Below are 14,614 nucleotides of genomic sequence, written 5' to 3' on the forward strand. Positions count from 1 at the left end.
TGAATTTCTATGTAGAATTATTTTAGTATAAGTATGCCCCATGCAGTAATGGGTACATACAGCTACTAAAAAAAGCACCATAGTTTATCTGAAAGTCAGATTTAACTGGATATTCTGTATTTCATCTGGCAACACTATCTTCTAATAGCTAGTTTATTAGGACATGTGAGTGGGGTGGGGGGTGTTTTTTTTCCTCCCAGGGGTGGACCTAGTAAAGGAAGAGGATGAATTGCAAGCTTGCAACTAACGTTTTGCTTCCTAGTGGATATTTGAGTTTGGAAAAGATGCTTTCTCTTTACCCATTATCCATGCCTTTCTCACCCAGCCATTAATACGTATAGACTGGGCAGGCTTTATAACCAAAGAATGCTTAAGGAGGGTTTTGAGTGTGGGAAGGGGTTCTCTGGGCAGACATAAAATAAGAAACTAGCCAAGAAGCCCAGGGAAGTGGCCAGTCTGTGAGACAGCATTTTCTTTTTTTCTTTCCTTCTTTCTTTTTCTTTTCTTTTCTTTCTTTTTTTTTTTTTTTTTTTTTTTTGAGACAGGTCTTGCTCAGTCACTCAGGCTGGAGTGCAGTGGGATGATCATGGCTCACTGCAGCCTCAATCTCCTAGGCTCAAGCAATCTTCCCACCTCAGCCTCCTGAGTAGCTGGGAATACAGGTATATGCCACAATTCCTGGCTAATTTTTAAAAAAATTTTGTAGAGATGGAGGTCTCACTATGTTGCCCAGGCTGGTCTCAAACTCCTAGGCCCAAGTGATCATCCTGCCTTAGCCTCCCAAAATACTGGGATTACAGGTGCGAGCCATCACACCTGGCCAACATTTTCTTATGTTGTGTGTTTGCAACCTTTGGGCTTACACCTTACACTATTTTTTTTAGCAAGTCTTTTTCTTTTTTTATTGGGGAAAAGCTGAGTGTTGGGAAAAAAGCTGAGGCACGGTTTGTATATCTGACATAATGTAAAAGAGTCTTGGAACGTGTCCAGGGTCCAGGGTCTAAAACCCCTCGTGGCCTTTGGAACACCAAGCTCTGTGCCAAAGGGTGGAAGGCTTCCCTGCCACACCACAATGTAAGCCCAGGGCATAAAACCCCTCATGGCTTGGATGGAATCCAGGGCTCAGGGCATAAAACCCCTTGTGGCCTCTGAAATGTGTCTAGACTTGCTGGCTCCTTGCTTCTAGCACTCCCAGGCTCATAGATTGATTGTATCTTAAACTAGAAGAATGTGTTTCCCATTATCTTAAGTAGCAGAACATGTTCCATATGCTTCAAAGAAAATGCCAAACCGTCACAGCTGTAGATCATGCTCTTGATACACTGCTTTCTTTCAACCCCCACATCCTCACCACCTGCTTCTTTGTTTGATCACCAATAAATAATGCAGGCTTCCAGAGCTCGGGGCCTTCGCAGCCTCCATACTAGTGTTGGCCCCCTGGTCCCACTTTATTCACTCTTGTCTTGTCTCATTCCTTTAACTCCACCAGACTTCATATCTCCCATGGTCTGATGTTGGGTCTGATCACCCTAACAGTTTTTCGCTTTTTTTCTTGTTCCTCCTCTCTCTGTAATAAGCAAGGCCTAAAGTTCAGCACATTGCATCATGTGACATGAACAGAAAATGCATGCTGCATTTTGCAGCAAGACCCATGGCCATTCATCTGAAGAGTCTAAATCTGGAAGAAAGGCCAAATGCTGTTGGATGTTGTATTAGGCTGTTTTCACACTGCTGATAAAGACGTACCTGAGGCTGTGTAATTTATAAAGAAAAAGAGGTTTAACAGACTCACAGTTCCTTGTGGCTGGGGAGGCCTCATGATCATGGCAGAAGGTGAGGGAAGAGCAAAGGCATGTCTTACATGGCACCAGGGAAAGAAAGAATGACAGCCAAGTGAAAAAGGGAAACCCCTTATACAATTATCAGATCTTATGGACTTACTCACTATCATGAGAAAAGTATGGGGGGAAACTGCCCCTATGATTCAATTATTTCCCACGGGGTCCCTCACACGACACGTGGGAATTATGGGAGCTGCAATTCAAGATGAGATTTCAGTGGGTACACAGACAAACCATATCAGATGTGTACTTAGTAGGTTAAGGTACTTTTGGTGACACACAACATTATTATCGGTCTGTCCTAAACAACAGAGAATTTATTGGTTCATGTAAATGTAAAAGAACAGTAGCAGTGGGCCTTCAGGCGAAGCTGCATCAGAGTTCTTATTTAATTTCTCCACAAAACTACAAGCTGAATGTCTCTGAACTTTACCCATCTCATGTGGCCTTCAACCTCACAGCCACTGCAATTCTACTGCAGTAAATTTCCTAAGGTAACAACCCAAGTGTGTAAGATGTGGAGCCTAGATTTACACCCATGCCATCTAAATCCAGAACCTGTGCTCATGGCAGGTATGTTGCGTCCAGGCTGGGTATGACTGTTTTCTATAGGCATGCCTCGTTTCATTGAACTTCTCTTGACTGTGCTTCATAGACACTGTGTTTTTTGCAAATTGATGGTTTGTGGCAACTTTGTGTTGAACATCTGTCAGTGCCATTTTTCCAGCATCACGTGCTCACTTTGTGCCTCTGTATCACAATTTGGTAATTCCTGCAATACTTCAAGCTTTTTCTTTTCTTTTGAGACAGAGTCTCATTCTGTTGCCAGGCTGGAGTGCAGTGACATGATCTCTGTTCACTGCAACCTCTGCCTTCTGGGTTCAAGTGATTCTCTTGCCTCAGCCACCCGAGTAGCTGAAACTACAGGCCTGCGCCACCACACCTGGCTAATTTTTGTATTTTTAGTAGAGATGAGGTTTCACCATGTTAGCCAGGATGGTCTCGATCTCCTGACCTCGTAATCTGTCTGCCTCGGCCTCCCAAAGTACTGGGATTACAGGCATGAGCCACTGCACCCAGCCCAAGCTTTTTCATCATTATTGTATCTGTTATGGTTATCTGTGATCAGCCATCTTTGATGTTACTAGTGTAATTATTTTGGGTTGCCATGATCCGTGCCCATATAAGATGACAAACTTAATTTGATACATGTGGTGTGTGCCCTGACTGCTCTACCAACTGGCTGTTGACCCATCTCTCTCCCTCTCCTAGGGCCTCTTTATCCCCTGAGACACATCAATATTGAAATTAGGCCAATTAGTAACTCTGCAATGGCCTCTAAGTGTTCAAATGAAAGAAAGGGTCACACATCTCTCACTTTAAATAAAATACAAGAAATAATTAAGCTTAGTGAGGAAGATGTGTTGAAGGTGGAGACAGGCTGAAAGCTAGTTAGGTCTTTTGTGCCAAACAGTTAACCAAGTTGTGATTTCAAAGGAAAAATTCCTCGTTTCATTGAACTTCTCTTTACTGTGCTTTATAGACACTGTGGTTTTTACAAATTGAAGGTTTGTGGAAACTCTATGTTGAGCAAGTTTATTGGTGCCATTTTTCCAACAAGTTGTGATTGCAGAGGAAACATTCTTTAAGGAAAATTAAAAGTGCTACTCCAGTGTACATATGAATGATAAGAATGCAAAACAGCCTTAGTGCTGATATGGAGAAAGTTTAAGCAGTCTGGAAAGAAGATCAAATGAGCCTCAATATTTCCTTAAGGCAAAGCCTAATTCAGAGCAAGGCCCTAACTCCCTTCAATTCTATGAAGGCTGAGATCGTCGAGAAAGCTACAGAAGAAGTTTGAAGCTAGAAGAGGTTGGTTCATGATATATAAGGAAAGACATTGTCTCTATAACATAAAAGTGCAAGATGGGCCAGGCGTGGTGGTTCACATCTGTAATCCCAGCACTTTGGGAGGCCCAGGCGGGCAGATTACGAGGTCAGGAGTTCGAGACCTGCCTGGCCAATATAGTGAAACCCCATCTCTACTAAAAATACAAAAAAATTAGCTGGGCGTGGTAGTGGGCACCTGTAATCCCAGCTACTCAGGAGGCTGAGGCAGGAGAATCACTTGAACCCTGGAGACAGAGGTTGCAGGAGCTGAGATCATGCCATTGCACTCCAGCCAGGGTAACAGTGTAAAACTCTGTCTAAAAAAAAAAGTGCAAGGTGAAGCAGCAAGTGCTGATGGAGAAGCTGCAGCAAGTTATGCAGAAGATCTAGCTAACATCATTGATGAGGCTGACTACACTAGACAACAGATTTTCAGTGTAGAGGAAACAGCCTTCTGTTGGAAGAAGATGCCATCTAGGACATTCACAGCTAGAGGGGAGATGTCAGTGCCTGGCTTCCAAACAGGGGACAGGCTAACTGTCTTGTTAGGGGCTAATCCAGTTGGTGGCTTTAAGTTGAAGCCAATGCTCATTTATCATTCGGAAAATCCTAGGGCCCTTAAGAATTGTGCTAACTGTATTCTGCCTGTGCTCTATAAATGAAACAAGAAGCCCAGATGACAGAGCACCTGTATACAGCATGGTTTGCAGAATATTTTAAGCCCACTGTTGAGACCTACCTGTCAGAAAAAAATATTCCTTTCAAAGCATTGTTGCCCCTTGACAATGCACCTGGTCATCCAAGAGCTCTGATGGAGATGTACAAGGAGATTAATACTGTTTCATGCCTGCTAACACAACATCTATTCTGTAGCCCATGGTTCAAGGAGTAATTTTGACTGTCAAATCTTATAATTTAAGAAATACATTTCATAATGTTAGCTACCGTACATAGTGATTCCTCTGATGGATTTGGGCAAAGTAAATCGAACATGTTTGAGAACAAATGCACCATTGTAGGTGTCGTTAAGAACACTGGTGATTCATAGAAAGAGATCAAAGTGTCAACATTAACAGGAGTTCCAACACTTATGGCTGACTTTGAGAATTTCAAGACTTCAGTGGAGGAAGGCACTGCAGATGTGGAGATGGCAAGAGAATTAGAAATAGAAGTAGAGCCTGAAGATGTGACTGAATTGCTACCATCTCAAGATCAAACTAAAACAGATAAGGAGTTGTTGCTTATGGATGAGCCACAAAAGTGGTTGATTGAGATAGAATCTACTCCTGGAGAAAATGCTGTGAACTTTGTTGAAATGACAACAAAGGATTTATAATATTTTATAAATTCAGCTGATAAAGCAGGAGCAGGGTTTGAGAGAATGTATTCTAATTTGGAAAGAAGTTTGACTATGGGTAAAATGTTATCAAACAGCATCTCATGCAACAGAAAATATTTTCATGAAAGGAAGAGTCCATTGATGCAGCAAACTTCATTGTTGTCTTATTTTAATAAATTGGCACAGCCACACTAAACTTCAGCAGCTGCCACCTTGATCAGTCAGCAGCCATCAACATCGAGGCAAGATACTCCACCAGCAAAAAAAAATTTACTGAATTTTTTTGAAAACTGACTGAAGGCTTAGATGATCATCAGCATTTTTTAAGCAATAAAGTATTTTTAAATTAAGGTATGTACATTGTTATTTTAGACATAATGCTATTGCAGACTCAATAGACTGCAGTATAGTGTAAACATAACTTTTATATGCACTTGGAAACCAAAACATTCAGGTGGCTTGCTTTATTGCAATATTTGCTTTATTGCAGTGGTCTGGAAGGGAACCTGCAATAGCTCTAAGGTTTGCCTGTATTCTTTTATGTGATAGTCAGGTACGGGCACAAGAGGAGGCCGGGGAGAGGTTCAGGAAAATGTTTGCACACTTGTATGTCCTAAAGACAGGAGGCAGGTTATGCCCTTTGTCACAAGGACATGTGGGAAAGACATCAAGGTGGTCAGGAGGCAGAAGACAGGAGTGGGGGAAAGCATTAGGTTAGCGCCTTTATTGGAGTTTCTGTGGGAAAAGCAAGGCAGGGCAGGATTGGCTAGTTTGAATGATTTCAGCAGGCTCTGAGCTATAGGTGGTCCCTAGTTGTGGGGTCCTGGGTCTTGGAATGATAATGGCAGAGTGATATTGCCTCCTGAGGTGTCTGGGCTGGATGGAGGATGTCTGGCTCTGGATTGGGTTATTTGCATATCAAATGCTCCTGGCTGAGTTCCTTGGCTATTTTTAAGAACTGGCTAGCCCCTGGAGAGGCAGCATGTCTTCAGTCATAAAGGATTTTATTAAAAAATATACATCATTAAGATAACATCATAATATAAATATATATATACATACAATCATGTATTGTACACTTAAACTGTCACCTCCCTCAACACAAAGGATTAGTGATTAGAAGATTAAAGAAAGTTAAATGTAGTAATTTTCTAGGTTATACAAGATCCCATTCTTATAAATGTTAATATTAATTGCAAAGATAATTTTAGCCAATTTTTCAATCTTTCAATATTTTTATTTTGGTGATACTAAAATGTGGTAAGAGATTAGTATATGGATTATAATGACAGTAACTGAATTAGAAATTTCATCCACAGGGAAGGATCAATTATAAAGCTATATTAACAAACTTCCCTGTAGCCTGTAGGAGAGAAACACTTTCGCTTGTGGTTATAGGAAAAAAAATATATATCTAAGACTCATGCACGTGTATATTAAATCACATATTAGAATAAATGTCAGATCAATTTTTCTCTTGTTGGCTTAATACACAGTAAAGTAAATGGCCCATAACAAAGAAAGAAAAGGTTTTCTTTAACAAGAAAGGGTTTAAATATGCAAACATTTTGATAGTTAATAGAACAGGTAATAAAATAAGCGTGATGCATATCTCAACAGAGTGTTTACAAGGCTTTTATAAGAATTTTGGTTAGTTATTGTGTTTAATATTTTATTCCTTTTGTCATGTTTGTCTGACTATTCTTACCATATTGGTATTAACATTCTTATAAATATTAGAGGTTGTTGCAATCAAGACTGAATGCCAGGAACTTTTAAAACACAATGACTAGAAGTTATAGATAATGGAATTATCCTTTTAATGATGTCTTGAGTTAAAAAATATATATATTTTAAGTCGGACCCGGTGGCTCATGCCTGTAATCCCAGCACTTTGGGAGGCCAAGGTGGGCAGATCACCTGAGATCACCTAAGGTTGAGACCAGCCTGGCCAACATGGTGAAACCCTGTCTCTACTAAAAATAGAAAAAATTAGCTAGGCATGGTGGTGGGCGCCTGTAATCCCAGCTACTTGAGAGGCTGAGGCAGGAGAATCACTTGAACCTGGGAGGCGGAGGTTGCAGTGAGCCAAGATCGCGCCACTGCACTCCAACCTGGGCGACAGAGTGAGACTCCATCTCAAAAAAAAAAAAAAAAAAAAAAACTATCATGAGATACTGTAATTCACTAGCAGATAAATAAGCAAAGTGTGAGAAGCTCCTTGTGTTGTTGGACTCACAGTTCCATGTGGCTGGAGAGGCCTCATAATCATGGTGGAAGGCAAAAGGCACTTCTTACATGGCAGCTGGCAAAGAGAGAGAATTCGAGCCAACTGAAAGGGGTTCCCCTTTATAAAACCATCAGAGCTCGTGAGACTTACTACCACGAGAACGGTATGGGGGAAACTGGTCCCATGATTCAATTACCTCCCACCAGGTCCCTCTCACAACACGTGGGAATTGTGGGAGCTACAATTCAAGGTGGGATTTGGGTGGGGACACAGCCAAACCACATCAGCCACTTTGTTATGGTAGCCCCAGGAATCTAGTACAGAGTTTTCATTCGCTGGTGCCAAGAGGTGTTCGGAAGCAGAAATGCAGCCTGGATTTCTGAAGGGTTCCCTTTGGCAAGCGGTCTCATAAAATACATTCTGAATCATAATAGTAGCCCACATGCAAAACCAACTATTTCACGTAAAAATTTGAATTTTGATATTTCCTGAAAAAATTGGCAAACATGGAGATCCATTTTCACCTGGCTCAAAAATGATCAGTGTCTTAGTAGAAGCTGTTTAACATTCTGAAATTATTATATGGCATGCTTATAAAGACTGCCTTCAGCCAGACTTTCTGCCTGCATCTTCCAGCAGTTGCTTTCTACATAGCAGTGCTGTCTTGCCCCGTAGTTAATGCAACAATGACCAGAAATTTGCAAAAAGGTTTTGTACAGAGATTACGTAGCTACAATGAGCTCATCCTCACATGAGGCGGGCCCAATCCAATATGACTGTGATCATGTTTCTTCATTGTCCCTTTCGTTAGAATGTAGGACCCCTGCCCTGGTGTAATTGTGTTTATTTCAGTGTATTTCCAAATAGGAATCTATGGAAAGGTTATTGGGGTTTGATACGTTGGTTTTCACTTTGTTTTTATCCTTTAATAGGAAGCTGAAGATTGTTTATATTTGGTAAACGTTTCTTTGATCTCTTTTCCATATCTGCATGTCTGAAAATTGGCCTCTTCAGAGGCAAAGCATGCCTAAACATTTCAGATCTTTAAAAATAAGTTTTGTCTTTATGCATCCTATGTTCTGTTTTACTTTTCCCTGTGTAACTAAAATATTCCCCCAAAACCTACAAAACACACACAACAAGTTTCCAGAACTATGGGAGATTCCTTCACTTTTAATGGCCGGCTTTTCCTCTATGAAAATGGAAGGTTTCATGCTTTGAATTGAGCTGTTTTTTCTCCTTTTTTTTTTGTGGGGGGGTTGGTTTGTCCCTGCACGTGCAGTAATTGTACATTTCCCAGAAAAAGCAAGATCTGTCAGCTTCACTAATGTGGCTTTTCTGGATAGCCAAACCCTCAAAAAGCCCAGGTTTCAGAGATAAACTGGAACAATAACCCTCATCTCCCGGGGACAACTTCCTATGAGGTGGGAGAGTTGTCTGTTCTGGAGTATAAATATCCTTTGTAGTGGATTGCAAATGAGGCCTGAGCATGGAATCTAATTCAGTATTAATTGTTTTAGAAATGGTTTTTCTAGTGTATCCATTTAGAACAGACTTGTTTATCAAAATCCACTGGTCTGTGTAATTCACCATCCAATTAAAATTAGTTAAATTACTTTCTTTCAAAATGGTAAGATGTTTAAAGGTGGTTATTTAATTACAAAAGTACCTACCCATGGGAGACACAGATAAGCCTAATAGACCATTTTATTTCATGGGTGATGCCACCTGGGGCACAAGAAGGCATTTTTTTTTCTTTTTTTTGGTGGAGATTATAAGGCCATCCATTTATAGCCTTCCTCTTTCTCAGGTCAGCTGTTCAACTTAAACTTTCACTCTGACTCCCACCTCTCCCTCCCCCTCCCCCTTCCCCCCTCTTCCTTCCTTCTTTCCTTCCTTCCTTCCTTCTTCAGTGTCTGCTTTACTTTAGATGCTATTCTACAAAGCAGGAAGGCCAAAATAAACAACACATGGTCCTGAATTTATGAACTATAACTGTTTGGCCTCTTACATTTGCAAGTGACAGAAAATCTAATTCAAATTGGCTTAAGCAACAAAAAAGGTACAGTTTGTGTAGGTAAAGTACTTGGAGCAGAGTAGGCTTTAGGTCTAGCTGAATCCAGGGGTTCATCAGGATATAGTTTACATGGAACTTCATTTCTTGCCTTCTGCTGTATGCGTTCCATTGTCATACAAGATCTTCATTAGTGGAGGCAGCATGGGCTGCCGCAGCTCCAGCCTCATGTCCCTCCAGATTTACATCTAGCAGAAAATAATGTGTCTTTTCTCAGCAGCTTTCACCAAGTCCTGGATGCATTCTGATTGCAGCCTGGGTAGGTGTGGAGGTCCTGGGCAGAGACTTCTGGAACTCAGCCCCTCTTAGACATTGAGATGATGGTTTCTGTTCACAGAAAAAACACTGTGCATAGTTGCAAAGCAGCTGGGCCAGGGTAACATCCAGTCCTCTCTGAGTTATCTGTAGACAACATAGTAAGATGGCACTGCTAGTGCACTTTCTATACTGGCAGCACCATTTTACTGTGTAGATCCAGGCAATGTGTCTAGCTGATGGCAGCTTGATTTCTTATTTTTATTTTATTTTTTTGAGATGGAGTCTCACTCTGTTGCCCAGGCTGGAGTGCAGTGGTGTGATCTCGGCTCACTGCAACCTTTGCCTCCTGGGTTCAAGCGATTCTCCTGCCTCAGCCTCCTGAGTAGCTGGGATTACAGTTGCATGCCACCATGCTTGGCTAACTTTTGTATTTTTAGTAGAGATGGGATTTCACCATGTTGATCAGGCTGGTCTTGAACTCCTGACCTCTTGATCCACCTCAGCCTCCCAAAGTGCTGGGATTACAGGTGTGAGCCACCGTGCCTGGCCGGCAGCTTTTATAAATGTATCAGGTAATCATTTCAGAGTATTAGAATATCACTGGGGAAATAAGAAACTCAGTAAGCCCTTACTTACCAATCTGACAGGGACTCAACACGAACAGGCAGATGTCATCACCAAACACCTCTAGGCTGGTGTCTCCTGAAACATGTGTATTTTGTGCTTCTTGCAGTTATTTTTAAATTCTGTAAAAATTATGCATTGCGTTTCCACTCCCTGCAGGCCACTAACCTTGTTCTCTGTGAGACTATGAAGGTCACCTGTCAATCCCCAAAAGACCGCCATTGTTGGAAGCATGTGAATGACTCACCAGCTCAGCCCTCTTTTTGGTTTCCACAATGCACACTCACATAAAGAATCTACAAATGTAGAATGGTGCAGCCACTGTAGAAACAGTGTGGAGATTCCTCAGAAAATTAAAAATAGAACTACTGTTAATACCATCTAGCAACCCCACTTCTGGTGTATATTCAAAGGAAATGAAATCAGTATGTCAAAGAGATATTTATACTCCCATGTTCATTGCAGCACTATCTGCCAGAGCCAAGATGTGGAAACAATGTGATTATCCATTGATGGATGAATTGATAAAGCAAATATGTATCTACATATGCATACTATGGAATATTATTCAACATGAAAAAGGAATAAAATCTTGCCATTTGTGACAACATGGATGAACCTAGATGACATTATGCTAAGTGAACAAGCCAGTTACAGAATGGCAAATACTGCATGATTTCACTCATATGCAGAATTTTAAAAAGTCAACTGCATAGAAGAAGAGAATAGAACAATGGTTTTCAGAGACTGGGGGAAGAGAAAATGGGGAGAGGTGAGTCAATGAGTATAACATTTCATTTATGCAAGATAAATAAGATCTAGAGATTTGCTGTACCTGTAGCACCTGAAGTTAGTGATATGGTGTCATGCACTTTAAAATATATTAAGAGGACAGAGCTCATGTGAAGTGGTCTTAAAACAAAATGAAGGAAGAAAGCACACAAAAGAACACAAGGAAGTTCTTGGGGGTGATGCATATGTCTAGTGCCTCAGTTGTGGTGACGATATCAAGGTGTACGCATACATCCACCTCATCAAGACGTATACATTAAATATGTGCAATTGCTTGTATATCAATTATACCTCAATAAAGCTTAAAAAAGAATTCGTATGTTCAAGAGTCTATTGAATGTGCCAAGTACTTGGAGCAACAAAAGCAGGGATTATAACTTCAATGGAGCAATGTAGACAACACATGGGAACATAAGCATCCTTCACAGGGAACATAAGCGTCCTGCTTCTAAGCCTGTGCTTCAGTGAACTTGGCTCCTTGGGCATGGGGTCATGTCCTCAGAGCCCATCTCTCCCTATCAGTTAGAGGCCTCCCTCTTGACCTTGACCATAGCCTATAGATGTACAAGGTGTGCAGCTCACAGAGACTCCTGGTAAAGGGGTGCAGGGGCCTGGCACGTAGCCCTCGCTCTGCCCACCAAGCCTTGCATCCTGGCAGGAGCAGAGGAAGGGACTCCTCTGAATGCACACAAAGGTGTCCTGTGTACCAGCTGCCCTCTGCCCCTCTCTTGCCCATCTCTGCCCCTTTGCTCACTTTTTGTCATTTTTATAATTAGTAGATTAGTAACAAATTTCTCTCATTTTTTCATGAAGAAGAGCTTAAAAATCTTTTTGATTGTTTTCCCTTTTTGCTTATACTTTCACTCTCAAGAGCTCTGTTTTTACCTGAAATTGCCTATCCTTGTATTTTCTAAAGCATGAGGTTTCCTTCCTAACAGATTTTAGGCTGCCTGATGTTAAGACAAGAGACATTTTAGTTTGTTGATCTTGCTTCTCCTATGCCTATATTTTTCCTTCCTTTCCTGCATTATTTGAGTTGGGTTCTCCTTCTTTTTCTCTATTAACTGGTTTGGGCATTTTCCATTCTGTTGCATTTTTTCAAGTGGCTGAAATTTCAATTAGTTATGCCTATTTGTAAACATATTTTCTGAAAATACTTCATTGGTTGTTATACCTTTTATGAGGTCCCTGAAATCCTTCTGGAGCAGAGAGAATTGCAGGGGATTTCCCCATGTTCTCAGCAACAGGCAACCCTCCTATTTTCCGAGGCATCCTCCGCTTCATTTCTAGTCCTCTCCTTGGCCATCCCAGCTGGCAACATGTGGGCTCTGCCACACACCTTCTTTAGCGTCATCAACATGATTTTTGGTTTCAGGGATATTTTTGAAAAGTCCCTGTGAAGAAACTTCCTTTGTTTCCCCTGAGACAGATGCTTCAATTTATGCCATTAAATAAACTAGGAAAAGCTTGAGACTAAACTGTATGGCCATTTTTATAATAGCTTCTTGACAGCATCTTACAGAGAGAGAAGAAACAATTCTACTTTGGCTGCAATTTGAATAATTTCTGGTAATAATATTTTTTAAAGTTTTGATGCTTTAGAATGTTATATCCAGAGCAACTTCCATTATAATCAAATATTTTGTTTGTACAAAGTATCATACTGTTTTGAGAATTGGCATTAATGTTTAAGTTTTTGTATAATTAATTTTATATCTTGATGTAACACACTGATTTGTCATTTGAAATTATTTTGCACTTGGTTTTTTGCATTGCATACAGGTAGTGAGAGCACACCGTCTCGCTGTCTGTAGAGGTTTTACGATTTCCCTATCTAATCTTTGGGCTATCTTCTGATGATCCTTGGCTTGCGTGAGTCCAAATTAGCTACCTAAGGGTGGGAATTGATAACAGGAAGAGAGATGGCTCAAGCTATTGTGTCTCATACCCAGGCCTTGCCCAGGGGGTCTGCAGGTCATGCAGGTCATGCCTACACTGCTCCATTCTATAAGACACTTTTTATACCGTAGTTTATGTTAATGAAATTTACTGATTTGAGCAGTGTGCAACTTGTGAAACTGTACCGGTAGCTAACTAAAACCCCAACCCCAAGCCTTTGATTTAGAGGCTCGTCTTATCCCTCAGTTGAGTTGTCTTCCCCCCAGCCCAAAAAAATGGTTACTGAGAAGCTTCTCTGCCTTCTTCTCTGTGCTGGATCCTAGCGTTCTAACCAGGAATACAACATTGTCTCTGCCTTCAAATATTCACTGTCCAGGGAGAGAGGCAGACGTGTAAATATGCATCTCAGAATGACAAATTGGAAGTGAAGATGGAAGAGCCAAAAAGGCATCGAAACCAAATACCAATGCGAGGTGTGAGGGAGACCACTATGAGACATTTCAAAGCTGATTAGATGATTCATCTCCATTGAGGGTATTTATGGATCAGATTCTTGGGGGAGGGGTGTCTGTGGAGCTTGACCTGAATCCTTGCAGTTAGGTGGGCGTGAACGGCTGGCGCTGATTCACATCAGAGACAGCTAAACCCATCTGTGACAGCAGAGTAGAGGGCTGCATGGGGAGAGCAGGAGGAAAAAAAATATACTTTTTTGTTTGTTTGCTTGTTTGTTTGTTTGCTTTTGAGACGGAGACTCGCTCTGTTGCCCAGGCTGGAGTGCAGTGGCGCGAACTTGGCTCACTGCAACCTCCGCCTCCTGGGTTCAAGCAATTCTCGTGTCTCAGCTTCCTGAGTAGCTGGGACTACAGGTGCACGCCACCATGCCTGGTTAATTTTTATATTTTTAGTAGAGACAGGGTCTCACCATATTGGTCAGGCTGGTTTCGAACTCCTGACCTCACGGGATCCACCCACCTCGGCCTCCCAAAGTGCTGGGATTACAGGAGTGAGCCATCGTGCCTGGCCTAAAAAAAAAAAATTATGCTTTTTCTCTGCTAATGGGATACAATTGTGTGAATCCTAGTGACCTATTATAGAACCTACAGTGGATATATTGGTCTGGAGATGTTTTAAAAGGGTAGCCAGCCATGGCACTATGTTAAACAATATGGCATTGTATACTTTACAAACCGCAAAGCTCTATAACTTAATCATCTGCATAACTGAAACTTTATACCTATTAGAACACAATATTTAAAAAATAGTTTTAGGTTTTTAAAAAATTGAACAGAAAAAAACAGAGTACCCGTATAACACTCCTCCCCCCACATGCAACTTCCCCTATTGGTAACATCTTGCATTTGTGCAGTTCATGTATTCCAACTAATGAATCAAGATGAAATGCATTATTATTAACTAAAGTATAAATTCTTTCAGATTTCCTTAGATTTTTACCTAATGTCCTTTTTCTACTCCAGGATCCCATCCAGAATACTGCATTTTCTTGTCGCGTCTAATCAAGGTAATTTTTAATTTTGTTTTTGAAATTCAGTCTTGCTCTGTCGTTCAGGCTGGAATGCAGTGACATGATCTCAGCTCACTGCAACCTCCGCCTCCTGGGTTCAAGCAATTCTCCTGGCTCAGCCTCCCAAGTAACTGGGATTACAGGC

This window comes from Pongo abelii, chromosome 10 (genome assembly GCF_028885655.2).
Source record: "Pongo abelii isolate AG06213 chromosome 10, NHGRI_mPonAbe1-v2.0_pri, whole genome shotgun sequence".
NCBI classification, from domain to species: domain Eukaryota; kingdom Metazoa; phylum Chordata; class Mammalia; order Primates; family Hominidae; genus Pongo; species Pongo abelii.